A 14,415-nucleotide genomic window follows, 5' to 3' on the forward strand; every position below is an offset into this window, starting at 1 on the left:
AACAGGGAAATTAAAAAAGAACCACAGCAATCTTATTGGAATTTCTGCAAGCAGCTACAAGTCAAAGCATTACAAAGGAAAAGGGACACATGTTTGCGAAAAGAAAACGTGCATAGTCTTTCATGTGAAAGGAAAAGGGATCGTCCCTTTCTCAGAAGAGTTATTACCAGAACGATTAGGGGACTTTGAAACAGATGTAAGAGATGCATACTATGTTAGAAAAGTCGGCGGAGAGGCAACCGCACTTCATCATGATGTTAAAATAGGTTGCCAGATAAGCACTAACTCAGATAATATCCATGTAGGAACCATTGGCGGTTTTGTCGAAACCAAAGACGGATTAATGGCAGTCACGTGTGCTCACGTCATTTTAGAGGAAAGCCAATTACAAAACTTGAGCGCCGATCCTGAAACTGAAACTGATTTGCCACACATAAAATGCTTCCAATCCCCTAACACAACTAATGAAATTGATGTGATCGGAACACTAGCAGATGCGAAATACAATGAACTGGTAGATGTAGCATTTGTGAAAGTTGTTCGACCAAGATTGCCGACAAAGGGCGTTTTCCCAGACGTTAAAAACACAGTGGAGTGCCAGAGTCCTTGCAGTCACTGCTATGGTACATTCTCACTTTGATTATTATGTATGACAAATTATCACAACAATGTGGTTCAAATAAGGTATCGGGTTTATTAACATGTGCTAAAAATTAAGTAAGTTCATTCTAGTTCTACTAAGAGATGACTGCAAGTATTCTTTGAGCTGCACGCACTAAAATATCTCATGAAATTATCATTTCGGGTAGGTCCAGATGTTATCTCAGAAAAGGTGTTAAATTGCGCTATTTCAAATATCTAATTTGCTGATAAAGATAAATAAATATAGATGTAGAATTAAATTAGGATCATAGCTTACTTAATCAGGTATTTCTAACTTTTTAGGAATAGCTAATGGTTTGTGTTACAATACTGGTGAGGTATTACGTCCAGAAGAAGTGACAAAAGATAGCGTCATAGTTAAATATGGAGCCGCTTCAGGTTTCACAAGAGGACGCATTAGCCAAATATCAACTTTCGCAGAATTTACAGGAAATGCCACGATGAGAGAACAAATCGAAGTTGTTTCTGATGACATCATTCCCTTCAGTGAAGCTGGAGACTCGGGATCTCTAGTATTTAGCTTAGATGGGAACAGAGAGATGAAAGCAATTGGTATTTTAGTAGGTGGTACTGAAAGAAAAGATTTCGTTACTCCAATAACGGAAGTATTCAAAAGTTTTGGTATGGAAAAACCATATTTTCTTAAACCATTTCATCCAATAACTCAGTACATGAATACACGTTTTTAAGATTCTTCTTAAAATTTAGTGTGCAATTTTGATTTACCACTACAACATCAAAAACATTTCGTAGACTGCTTTCAATTTAACTACCGAAATGAAGTTGTATTGTTTTAAAGCACCTGTTAGCAGATGTTTCTAAACGGCTGTATATGTGGTCCAGTTGCTTCTTGATTGTCAAGAATAAGCATTTTTATGAAAATAATAATATTATATATTCATTTTGCTTCGAAATGTTAACGTAATAAGCTTCCGTGATATCAAAGAATTCGGCATATTTCGTTGTGGTGTATGGTCTTTTTTATCAATGGTCACAAAACAGTCTAAATAAAATAAGCCTCAAGATTATGACATTTTACCAAGCTGGAATATCATTTGAAATGTTAATTGAAATATACCACAACTTAATGATTCTTTACCAAGCTGTTATACATGCATGTTTTAGGCATTTCTACTTAACAGATATGTTAAATATGAAATATCTGTATTTTCAGACAGTCTGTGAATCAATTATTGTGCTACTTAAGCCGTAGTAGGGTAACTGACCATAAAATGATGCACATTGTAATTTTAGTTTTCACTGTGGTATTTTTGAGTATGATTTCACCATTTTATGTCACGGTATAGGACTTGAATATTAAAACGGGGAGAAACTGTGCAGCCAGACCGGGACTCGGGACACATGTTTGAGTTGTGTACTAACACAAACGCTTAAGTAGCATGTAGAAAGAGATATATTTCAATAATAATTTTATTTGTAATTGGTGTTTGTGTAAAAAATATGTATGTCGAAAGCTTAGATAGATATAAATTGTCGTTGCACGTAAAAAAGGTTTGAATAGCTTGTTTCATAAGGCTACGTCAACCTGCGCCATAATAAAGACAATGTAAACAATTACTAACAATGATAGTGTCGTTTTGGCAGCGAACATTTTAAATATGACGTTTGTTTACTTGTTAAATCAATCGTTTGACATCAGTATTCAATTATCTATTTATGAAATTGGTTATCGCATTTGACTTAAAGAAAGTTTAAAAAATGGAACAAATTTTCACCCTCTTATTTTTACAGTCACTGTCATGACAAATACAGTTACGAAATAAAAATGAAATAGCTTAATCAAGAATAAGGAATAAAATATCGAAAGTGATTTATACCAGTCGAAAAACTGATATATCAATCGCCCTGAATATATTAGTATATTTAAAAGTACATGTCACGTATATAAACAACTCAGATTTCTTACACTATCATATAAATAATCTGAAATGCACACAATCTAAACTCTGTCATACAGTTAGAAAGTGCTAGATTAAATGTGTTTATTTCTCCTTCACGCACATAATTACTTGTTTTTCTAGGCACAATAATTAGTCTTATTACTTAACACTGCAAATAGCTATTAGTTTTGCTTTGTGAATGCCTGTTTCTTATGTTTAATCTTGTAATATTACACTGTTTCATCCATAATGCTTTGTTTGAATTGTATGTACACTTTTGCAAGTTAAAATGTCAGATAGCATAATGTATGTGTATATGTTAGTGCAGGAGTTAACAACTTTCGAGTAAATGCTATGTTGGTATGATGCAGATGTTTAATATAAATCTTACATGTTTGTACCATTATGATTGACAAAATATATACAAAACAAAACGCGTACTTTTGCAGCACATTTTGAAGTTAACACTAAACGTCTTTTGACAGTTGAAAGTGTATGTTTTACCGAATTATACTTATGGGTATAAAATCTCTAAATAGCCAAATCACATCATGCTTTTTTTTAAATGTAATTATTTACAACATGGAAACTTTTCCTTTGAAATGAAACTACAAATTTTGCTGATGACTATTAAAATAATATTATGTTGCAGACTTAAAGGTACTAGTAAGTTGAAGGAAAAACAATCGTTATTAATCGTTGTGTTTTAAAAGATAATATTGTAGATTTTATTATTATAGATTACCCTGATGGCATATAGTGTTTGTGCTGTATTTCCGTTGCTCAGTCCGTTTGCCAGTATACACGTCACATTTCCAGATGTATTTAACTCCTTGCACAGTTTTCCCCTAATTTCTATAATTAATAAACATGAAGTGGACATGATTTTTTTTGAGGTCTGGCCATTTATTCTCTCTATTTTTTGGTGGAGGAGTGGGGGTGTGGGGACTTTAGAATATTACAAATACACGTGTTGTTTGTGTACACAACACCTTAAGAAAAACAGTTTTCATTTTGCACATCAAATAAAAGTTTGTATGCATCACCATCATAAAGTTATCATGCGCATATTTTTCGAACTTATATCCTTTATTTTTTCGAGCAAGGCTCCCGTTTTAAAACCCAGTGTATTAAATGCTTACTATTTCCAACCAATTGAATTTAATTGTGTTATAAATCCTTAGCATTAACAGGACATACTGTAAGAACTTTCATGTTCATTTATATTTATAAGTTTTGTCCTTAGCATAAATTTGACATGCGTATATTGTTGGGACGTTTGTAGTCTTTTGTAAAAGGCAACTTTCTTAAGCATTTTCAGGGGGCTTTTTACATCATATGATGATATCATTCTTGTTTTATACATGCTTTATATGCTAAAAACAATGAACGTCATGTTTTACCTATTTCATATTAATTTATTTTAATCAGAATACGTGTGTGCTCATATTTTTCATCGTTTGCTTAAAATGTGTTATACTGTAGATAGATTTACTAAATAAGAGCATAATGTATATTTTCGCTTTGATTTTTGTCTTAAAAGATAAACATTTTTAAACGTTGAAATATTAGCATGTATTTAAACTACATCGATTTACAGTAAACAATAATGAAATTAATTAGAATAAAGTTTTTAGTTGCCTATAAGCCATTTCTACATAATATTGAATTATAATGTAGGAAACTATCATCAAATTTGAGTGGACGTGATTTTGAATAAATCAAACCTTTAAATAATTAGGTACTTTTGTTTCATTTTGAAGATTAGTTGTTCTATATCACTGGTATCTAACCAATTGAAGCTAAACTTTTTATTACAATTCAACATTTAGCCTGTTTACCTTTACACATTTCGAGTTATAGTCATATTGGTATTGATGGAAACGAGGATGCTGATACTGCAGCAAAGAAATCCCATTTATTATCACAATCTAATATGAAATAACCATATACTGATTTTAGGCCAAATGTCAAGAAATACATTTTATCTAAATGCAATCGTCATGGAACAATGCTTCGTTCAATAAACTTCATGATGTTAAACCTACTTTAAGTGAATGGCACCAAGGGAACAGATCTGTTCGCAGGGAGGAAGTTGTTCTTTCTCGCTGTCGAATAGGTCATACCCGTTTGACTCATTCTTATCTTTTGAACAAAGAAGAACAACCTGAAGGTGTACCATGTCAGACACCGCTTACTATTAAACATATTTTAGTCGACTGTGTGGACTTCGCTCCACAGCGCAGTACATACTATGACGTTCAAATCTTTGAAAGAGTTGTTTGAAAACATTTCAGTCAGCAATATATTGTCCTTTTTAAAGCAGATAGGCATTTATCACACAGTCTGAAATCATATATTTTTCTTGACACATTTTGCAATATTGTTGTTTGTCACTAATATTTTAACCCTTTATATACGTTTTTGCACAAATGTTTTTAGACGTGCTTTACAATTTACTTTACATTCTATATGTTTAGACATTTTTACATAATTGTTTTTAGAGATGCTTTACAATTTACGTTTTCAAAGCGCTTGTTTTCGGCGATTTATGGTCTTTTTGTGTCGGTTCGCCGTAAAATCGAACTCACTCACTCACCCAAGTTATAGTTATATGCTAGAACAAGGGAACAAATTGAGAACAAATTTGACTTCGCTCCACAGCGCAGTACATACTATGACGTTCAAATCTTTGAAAGAGTTGTTTGAAAACATTTCAGTCAGCAATATATTGTCCTTTTTAAAGCAAATAGGCATTTATCACAATGTCTGAAATCATATATTTTTCTTGACACATTTTGCAATATTGTTGTTTGTCACTAATATTTTAACCCTTTATATACGTTTTTGCACAAATGTTTTTAGACGTGCTTTACAATTTACTTTACATTTTATATGTTTAGACATTTTTACATAATTGTTTTTAGAGATGCTTTACAATTTACGTTTTCAAAGCGCTTGTTTTCGGCGATTTATGGCCTTTTTGTGTCGGTTCGCCGTAAAATCGAACTCACTCACTCACCCAAGTTATAGTTATATGCTAGAACAAGGGAACAAATTGAAAATTAATCTATGAAATGTTGTCTTTAAATGTAGCCTTTAAAATCGGCATTTTACACATATGGATCGAAATATTTAAAAGCGCATCTTTTTTATATGAAAACATTCTAAATTTTTGTCCAACTTCGAGGGTCGTTCTAAAAGTAATGACAATCTTGCTGGAAACTTGTTCAAAGTCTGTGTAAAGACTTTAAGGTTAGTTTTTCTATATAAAATATTCGTCCGTGACTTCCACGCACTTTTGTAGTTTAAACATCTAAGAGGTGAAAACTGCAGAATAAGTCGCTATGGTCTTAAGTAAATGAAAATACTAATCCCAAATTGTTTATTCGACAAATATTTGCGCCCAGCCAGCATGTTTTAAGCAATGTCACTAGGACCTAGATTTGCCACTATTTCATCTCTCATAAATTTTTGAAACGATGACACTTTTGTGAGCCGCAGCGTTGTCATAGTTCAACTGTATACCGCAAAGGCTATTTCTTTGACGCATCTTTTAATTAAAGTTATTAGATTGGGGTATGTCGTTTTTCGGGCGGGCGGGCGGATGGGCGGGCGGCGGCGTCAAACTGGTGTTTCCGGTCAATAAGTTTTGTTTCGGTAAAGATATTTGAATAAAACTTGGTATGTATGTAGCTTATATCAAGACAAAGGCTGGGATTGATTTTGGGTTTTCTGGGGTCAAGGTCAAGGTCACTGTTACTTAAAATAGAAAAAGGGTTTCCGGTCAATAACTTAACTTAGGAATGAGCTATCATGATGAAACTTGGTGTATAGAAAACTTATATAAAGTTGTAGCTTGGGATTGATTTTGGGGTTTCTGGGACCAAGGTCAAGGTCATTGTTACTAAAAATAGGGTTAGGGTTAGGGTTAGATTAGGGTTAGGGTTAGGGTTGTGCTTTAAAGTGGTGCACTGTGATTCAGTATACTTTTTTATTCTTATGAAAAGTGTTGAAAACCTGGTTTCGTGGCATTGCCGCGTTTCTTGTTTCGTTTATGTATTTTTGTTTAACGGCTTCTATCAACCTTCAGACGCTTTTTGACACTTTTAGATTTTTTTTTTGCAATTACCGGTAAATCTACTTGCAACAACTGTCTGCCTGTTGTCAAAGTGACGCGGTGGCTCATAAAAACATAAGTCTTTTCACCTGTTAGAAGCTGTGAAATTGTGCGATTATCTTAGTTTTTAGCGTTTCTGCAGCACATTAGATACTATTAGCCTTCTGTTCCTCGGGTAACCTTTAAAGCTCTCATCGGACACAAACCTTTCTTAAACTCAAGCGTTTGCTGAGATTTTCATATGCTCTCCTCGTTTACATGCCAAGAAAAGATCTTGGATACCGTATACCTGGTGTCTTTATCAATCAGATGTTTTGAAGAAGCAATGCTACTTGACGTCACTGCTGTTTTGGTTCGCAAGGACGAGCCCTGTCTTTAAGGACTGCTTGACCATATTAGTTCCCACCTGTAGACAGATTTCTCTGAATCTGACTTCCCATTTGAAGTATGCAGTTCACTGAGTTTCTGCATTGCAGGTATTCGTAAAGAACAACGTCTTTAATGTACGTTCTATTCGCTTTTTATAGCTACATGTATTTTACTTAGTGTATATGACTGCACCCGATACGAAACTTAATATCTCAGAAACGGTGCGAACGTTTGTTTTTAATAAAGCTTTGCAAGAGTTTAAAAAAGTTATTTGTGTATCATAAATTTAAAAGGCAAGTTTACTTTTTGTCAAACTTCTATTGAAGCGCGCTATCGTCATTGTTTTTAGAATGGCCCTCGTATCCCAGTACCGAAAACCGTACTTAGTCTATTAGAAATATAAATTAATTGCTTTCACGTACATTAAGTACCTAAATGTTTTAAAGAATTATAACTTATAACTATAGCTTATAATTTTTGGAAAATGTCTATTAAGGTGATGGACCCGTAATAGTGTACATCCTTTTGAAGAGTACTAAAATCCTACATTAAACTTATTTTGACGAATTTTTCAGGAGGGCGTATGTTCAAGCCGCACTAGGACTAAACATTTTTCTTTATATTTATTTGTTTTCTGGTAAGTTAAACTATTTTCGAGACTTATTATTGATTTATTATACAAACGCGACAATTTGACATTTGATACACATGTAAGTCATTTCTGTCTGTTTAAATTGAATTTAGACATTTTTGAAAATACTAAGTTACATGCAGTAAAAGTTCTTATTTCGCATTTACTCTTTAGTTTACATATTGTGAAAGAAGTGTTGGCAGGTGTGTTAATTCTGCCCCATAGTTATTTTTGAATGTAGAGAGCCAAATTTTAAACTGTCTCACAGGATTCTGCAATAATTTTTCAGAGTTAAAGCTAAATTTCTGTACGATTACATCCTGTTACTAGAGCTCCCTAGAAAAATATTCTTGGCAGTTTTATTTATTTATTCATTTATTTATTTGTTTTATAATTTTTAACCGATACTTCGGGGTTTCTTATATCAAAATTATTGGTCTAATGAATTCTCTGCGAACGATTAGTACAGTGATTATCACTATGAGATTTGTATCTAATTGAGCTCGAGGAAATATCATAAATTTAACAAAATTGAACAAAAACGACACGGCAAAAGCTGTTTAAAAATTGCAGCACAATGCAAAATAATGTTAACTTTAAGACTGTATAAAGATAAAGCAATTTTTAAACATTACTATAATTGTTACGGATCCACTACCTGAATGCCTTGACACAAGTAATTATATGCCACTAACAGAACAAAAAAGTCTTACCGCATCATAATATTTAAGCATGGCTTACAGTTACAAGTAACCAATTTTACCAAAAATGCTTTCCAAAATTTTAAACAATATTCCCTGTTTGAGGGAACAGTGTCACTGATATTTGAAAAAAAAATTGATTCAGTTTTATGACATTTATTGATATGTTAACAAGTACAGCTTTCTAACTTGGAATTAATTTGAAGGCAGATGCGAATATTATGCTCAAGCAGGCAAATTCTGTATAAAATTCAGTAAAACATTTGGATAAAGGAGCTCAACTAGAAATGTAAGGTTTTTTTTTTAAACTTGATGAAAGGTAAGACTTTTGACGTATTCCCATTTTGTAGTTAGTAATTTATAAAAAATATAATTAGTTTTGTTGTACCTTTATAGAGATTCTCCAAAATATGTAGATATATTTACTTTCTGAACTTGAAAAACATAAACAATATGAATATTTGAGTTGCAAGTATACATGTAACAAATACAATATCTATATTGGTTATTCAAAAATAAGTTGCTTCAGGTTTACAAATGAGCATCATTTCAGGAAAATTCATGAAGAAAATCAACGAAAAGGAAACTCTATATATTGTCTAAAATATATTACGAAACCTTGTTAAGTGCTTTTGTGAAAAAATATTGTGTATTGGTATTTTGCTTTTCAGTTGTTTTCTTGACTCATGCATAGTAATCAAATCCAAATTCCTTGTCCGATAATTTCTTGCAGTAACAGAATGTGTTAAGTTGGTAATATTTTTAAATTTTGCATATTTTCAATATAAGACAATGTCATATATTTTGCATTTGTGTTGTAATAATAATGTATCATTGTCCTCCTGGGTTGACTGAGTAGCTTGAGAGACTTGACAGTCTATCTGTATTTAATCCCCCACGCAAGACCATTATAGTCAGTTGTGACTGCTTGCCATTATTGGAGAAGAAGACGACGAAGAAGGGATACCTCACACAGTATCAGGTTCTACTAACAGATATCAACTATTATGTTCAATATAGTAATTAAAATCTTTAAATCTGATCATTCTGACCATTGAATCGCATATATATACAGTGCTGTAATTATATCTGCTTAAAAATGCTGAAGCATTGGAAAATAAAAGATTCGCATTAGCATTACTAATACCAGATTGGTAGAACAAATTTTACAGTTGTGGCCAGCTGATGACCCGCCATGAATAAGACAAGAAAAGAATGATTGCTATTTATTGCACAGCAATGTTTCAGAGCTCAAACATGTACGTATAGCAAGGCACAATTCTGTCAAATAGTTTTGATATTTTGCATGTTTCTCTCATTAGAGCTGCCCAACCCGGCAGCCATGATTTCTACGCTCACCTAACCACACATTGGACGAGCTTTCCCAATTGCCAATTGCCCATTATTTGCAGCCATACATCCTTATTCCATTAACAACTGCTCTAGTTACAGAATTGGAAGCACATGTTCTTAGATTATGCTAAAGTTCAAGAAATTAATTTCAGTTAGTTTTAAAGTATTGGTAAATGAACAAATGGCGGGTTAGCTGTTTTGTTCAGTATCGTAATTTTGAGGCATGTCTAGGTGCATGTGTATCAAAACATAATTTCAGTTTGGAAGTTGTTTACAAACCTCTTCAGATTTCCAACCATAGCAATTATTAACTGTATTTTGGTAAAGTAACAAGAGGGTCATGATGACTCCGGATCGCTCACATGCATAATATGATCTACATAGACAAGCACTAAAATTTGTTCACAATTGTGCGAACTAATTCAAATGTCAAATTGGTGCTAAAATATTAAGGAAGTAGGTAAGAAGGTCACAGGCATGGTCACTAAACAACAGTTTTAAGATTGATGTGCAAAACTGTGTATGTCATCCAAATTTCAAGGCTGCATCTTAAAAGAGGGCTATGATGGCCCTATATCACTCACCAAAGTGTAGTTGCTTGCATGAACAAATTTCTATGCTAAAGCTTCAATAACAAAAAGCTAGGTGAGTAGGTCAAGGTAAAGATTCTTCAAGATAACTACTGAAATTTGTTCAAAATATTAAATAGGTGGTCAAAATCTCTTGGCTCTAGCTTCAAAAACAATAAAGTTGATCAGTAGGTCAATTTTAACAATATATAAGATTAGAACTGACATTTCAACCAAACTTTTGTAGATGTGGTCCAAATGTTTATGCTGTACCTTCATAAAGGAGAATAAAGGTCAGTAAGTAAAAATTGAGACTATTCCGGAGGGTATTGAAGTTTGTTTTATCAAGAAAATAGTTAAGTAGGTCACATTCATGGTCACTAAAAGGCAGTTTAAAGATCGATGTGCAAAACTGTACATGCCATTCGAATTTCAAGGCTGTATCCTTAAAATACAAGAAAGTAGGTCAGTAGGTCACATTCATGGTCCTTGAAAGCCAGTTTTAAGATTGGTGTGCAAAACTGTACATGTCACCCAAATTTCAAGGCTGTATCTTCAAAAACAAGAAAGTAGGTCAGTAGGTCACATTCATGGTCACTAAAAGCCAGTTTTAAGATTGGTGTGCAAAACTGTACATGTCACCCAGATTGATCAAGGCTGTATCATAAAAAAATGAAAGTAGGTCAGTAGGTCACATTCATGGTCACTGAAAGTCAGTGTTAGGACCGAAGTGCAAAACTGTAAATGCCATTCAAATTTCAAGGCCGTGTCTTAAAAATACAAGAAAGTAGGTCACTAGGGCACATTCATGGTCACTGATAGCCAGTTTTAAGATTGATGTGCAAAACTGTACATGTCACCCAAATTTCAAGGCTGTATCTATAAAAACAAGAAAATAGGTCAGTAGGTCACATTCATGGTCGCTGAAGGGCAGTTTTAAAATCGGTGTGCAAAACTGTACATGTCACCGAAATTACAAGGCTGTATTATAAAAAACAAGAAAGTAGATCAATAGGTAACATTCATGGTCACTGAAAGTCATTGTTCGGACCGAAGTGCAAAACTGTAAATGTCATCCAAATTTCAAGTCTGTATCTTAAAAAAACAAAAAGTAGGTCAGTAGGTGACACTCATGGTCACTGAAAGTCAGTTTTAAGATCGGTGTGAAAAACTGTTCATGTCTTCCAAATTTCAAGGCTGTATCTTAATAAACAAGAAAGGAGGTCAGAAGGTCAAGGTCACAGTTGGGTAACCCCTTATCACTTGGGGTCATCAGGTAATTATAATTAAATAGCCTGAGAAATATGATCTGATAAATTTTGAAGTACTTTTCCTATATAACTCACATAAAAAATGACCCTCGGGGCTAGGCCTCTTTTCACCTCTGAGACAAAATTCGAACAAACTTGTTAGAGATCAACTAGGCAATGACACATACGAAATATCAAAGCCATAACCCTTGATCTTTCAGACCATTTAAAATCCTAGGGGGATAAATTGAACAAACTTGGTAGATGACTATCAAATGATGCTACAAACCAAATAGGGGCCTCCGTGGCCGAGTGATTAAGGTCGCTGACTTCAAATCACGTGCCCCTTATCGATGTGGATTCGAGCCTCACTCGGGGCGTTGAATTCTTCATGTGAGGAAGCCATCCAGCTGGGGTCTTCCTCCACCATTAAAAGCTGGAAAGCCGCCATATGACCTATCACGTGTCGGTGCGACGTTAAATCCAAAAAAAAAAAAAAAAAAAAAAAAAAAATATCAAAGCGCCAGACCCTGAGGTTTTAGACAAGAAGATTTTAAATGCTTTTCCATATAAAAGGCTATATAAACTATGTGACCATCTGGGCGGGGCCATATTTGACCCTAGCGAAATAATTTGAACAATCTTAGTAGAGGACCACAAGATGATGTTACATACAAAATAGCAAAGCCCTAGCTACTGTTGTTTTGTACAAGAAGTTTTTCCCTACATACCGGGTATTTTGCCCTAGGGGGATAATTTGAAAAATCTTGGTTGGTAGAGAACCACTGGATGATGCGTCATTATAAATATCATAGCCCTAGGCGCTGTGGTTTTGGACAAGAAGATTTTCAAAGTGTATCCCTATATAAGTCTATGTAAACCATGTGACCCCAGGGAACCCATATTTGACCCTAGGGAGATAATTTCGGCATTCTTAGTAGAAAACTATAAGATGATGTTAAATACAAAATATCAAAGCACTAGGCCTTGTGGTCTGGACAAGGATATTTTCAAAGGTTTTCTCTACATAAGTCTATATAAAACATGTTACCCCCGGGGCGGGGTCATATTTGACTATAGGGAAACAATCTTGGTAGAGGACTACTAAATGATGCTACATACCAAATATCAAAGTTTTAGGCCCTGTGGTTTTGGACAAGAAGATTTTCAAAATTATCCCCTATAAAAATCTATGTTAACCGTATGAGTCCCAAGGCGGGGACCATATTTGACCCTATGAGGATAATTTGAACAGTCTTGGTGCTTGATGATGCTACATGTGGTTTTGGACAAGAATGTTTTTAAAGTTTTCCCTTTCGGTTGCCATGGCAACCAGAGTTTTGTATAGAATTCAATTCTTTAAACTATTTTAATGATGATCATGCAAGAAACATCTCTGTGAAGTTTCTTCAAAAATGGACTGGTTGTTTTGGCTGGTGTTGACGGACGACGGACGAAGACGGACGTTTGACAATCAGTGACCACAAAAGCTCACCCTTTAGCATTTCGTACTTAGGTGAGCTAAAAAGAAAACAAGAAAGTAGATCAGTAGGTCAAGGTCACAGTCAAGTGATCCCTAAATACTTGGGGTCATCAGGTAATTAACATTAAAGTGTCTGGGAAATATGATCAAATAATGTTTGAAGTAGTTTACCTGTATAACTCATACAAAACGTTTCGGTAGATAACCTCAAGGCATTGCAGTTTCAGACTAGAATATTTCTTATACTATAAAAGTATATGTAAAAGTTGTGACCCCAAAGACGGTGCCTCTTTTTACCTCAGGATTATAAGTTAAAAAATTTTGGTTGAAGATCAAACGATAATGCTTCAAAACAAGGTATTTTCCAATATATGTCTTATATGTAAAAGTTGGGACCACGGGGCGGGGCATCTTTTCACCCCATGGGCATAATATGAACAATCTTTACAGCAAACTATTAGATAATGTCACATGCCAAATATCTAGTTCTGTGTAGAATTCAATTATTTCAACATTCTTAAAGGGGTCCACCCTAGGATTATTCCTGTGAAGTTTGGTGCAAATCTGCCGGGCGGATTTTAAGGAAAATATATTATTAGAAATGTTAACGGACGGGGATATGTTTCGTTTAAAATGTCCCGTTACACTGGAACATATATTTGTTAGCCATTACAAAACAGTGAGATTTCAAAACTCGTTAGTAGAGGTGATTCTTGTTTCTCTAGTGAGCGTTTTAAGGCTATTTGATTTCAGGTCAAGGTCAATTTAATTTTAAATGCCAAATAAAGTTTTTATTCGAAAACTTCCTGTTTTCCTGTATGTACAGTAAACGTTTTGATTATAAAAATTGCGTTATCAATATTTTTAATAGAATATTGGTACATTCTTACTTGAATTCGACTAAAAGTGGAGAAATAATGACAATTAGAAATAAATTCTGCATGCCCGCGGACAGAATGTCGAGACCGCCAGCTATCTCAAAATGTAACATTTATTATACTATTTGGCGGTTTCGGAACTGATTTACACTAGCACCTGAAATTTCCATATGGATTTTTTCACCAATTATAAAAAAAATCTATAAAATATATGTCCAAAATAAACTCCTTACCAGGTAGAGATAGGTCAAAATACACCTACAATTGAATGTAACATGCATGTTGTACAACAAAAAAGTGGTCTTAATATTTCCCTATGGCCAGTAATAAAAATGTATATTACCAGCTATTTATAGTAACGACAAATGGAAGTTATTATAAAAATATGGTTGCCTTATGGTGTTGAACATTATGTGCCAAGTTACATCAAAATCCCTATTGCACGAAGAATACATGCTCCGGACAATGTCATTCTTGTATCTACCCTTTGGCCTCTT

The 14,415-nt window shown here is 33.9% G+C and overlaps 1 long non-coding RNA gene across 1 annotated transcript; it reads left to right on the forward strand.

Annotated features, from left to right (window-relative positions):
• The first annotated feature begins 310 nt into the window (after positions 1–310).
• Positions 311–8,207, forward strand: LOC128546633 (uncharacterized). The gene is made up of 2 exons (XR_008366118.1): positions 311–623; positions 946–8,207. It is a non-coding gene; the product is annotated as an uncharacterized LOC128546633 (long non-coding RNA).
• The last annotated feature ends 6,208 nt before the right edge of the window (positions 8,208–14,415 follow it).

This window comes from Mercenaria mercenaria, chromosome 11 (genome assembly GCF_021730395.1).
Source record: "Mercenaria mercenaria strain notata chromosome 11, MADL_Memer_1, whole genome shotgun sequence".
Lineage (NCBI taxonomy): Eukaryota > Metazoa > Mollusca > Bivalvia > Venerida > Veneridae > Mercenaria > Mercenaria mercenaria.